Here is a 1,181-nt window from a genome sequence, read left to right as displayed (position 1 = left end):
TTAACTTGTTAGCATTTGTGTTCTATGTTAATGGGACGTAAAATAACATGCCTCTTATAAAATCAATGGCATCTTATAAAAGTCAAGAAAATATAAAATAATTAAGTGGCCACTTATTTTATAGCAATCAACAAATATTTGTCAAAAAGTAAGCCTTTTTATCCACAGGTAATAAAGTTAATATCTGTTACCCTAAAACTGGAAGTCATTAGTATCACCGTTATTGATTCCCACTACCCAACTCGGGTTCAAGGTCTTTCATCCCAAGATACAAGCACAGCAAGAAGTTCCTCAGTGTTGGTTCAGAAAAGCCTGCACAAAGGAGGCAAACAATTAGGTTGACAATCCCAGATGACAGTGTAACCAGTGGGCAAATATGCAAAAAGCATAATCATGTTGAACTTCGGGTTCCTCCTTTGTAAAATGACTATAAAATACGTTTAGTGGTGTGATGAGGAGAGATAATGTTTGTAAAATATTTGGTAAGGACAGCACTCAATAAATGGTAATATAATTGGTTAGAATGTTTTGAATAGAATTAAATCCGAAAAGCTGTGATTTGAGAAATTAACGTAGTATCTGTGACTAAAACGGGTTGGATAAAGAAAGTGCTAAGTAGAAATCTAGTTAATATGCTTTTTCAACCGTCTGGATGAAAGGTGGAAGAGTAGGGAGGCAGGTGGGGGGCAAACTAGGACCTCTATCGGTGGAGATGCGGCAGTCGGGGGTCCCTAGGGGCGAGAGCTACAGAGACTGTGAAGCTGGTACGGTACCGGCCTGGGTACTGAGCCCGGTGGGTGGAGGCCCCGCAAAGCACGCGAGGAACCCGGAGGGTCTGCAGTCTGGCGCCCAAGTACCAGAGAGTGGACGCGGAGTGGGGAGAGACTGGGGGTGTGGGGGGACAGGTGTTCACCACCGCTACCTAAGTCCCGCCCTGGGGAGCCTCTGTATCCAGGCAAAGAAGTCAGTCAGTACCGGAGGCTTGGACTGGCAGAAACCGGTTCCCCGGCGGGATACTGGCGGACAGCCGGGCGGAGGCGGAGCGCAGTCCCTGCTCCGCCCCTCTGGCCTTCCCGCTCCTCCGAGCGCGTTCCTAGGGGCGGAGGCCGAGACGCCCCGCCCACCGTGGCCACCCCCACTGAGGGGCGGAGCCCAGTGCGCCACGCCTATAAGGGCGGCGC

This window comes from Cervus canadensis, chromosome 21 (assembly GCF_019320065.1).
Source record: "Cervus canadensis isolate Bull #8, Minnesota chromosome 21, ASM1932006v1, whole genome shotgun sequence".
Taxonomy (NCBI): Eukaryota; Metazoa; Chordata; class Mammalia; order Artiodactyla; family Cervidae; genus Cervus; species Cervus canadensis.
The sequence above is the reverse complement of the archived record's forward strand: the minus strand, read 5'-3'. Positions refer to the sequence as shown.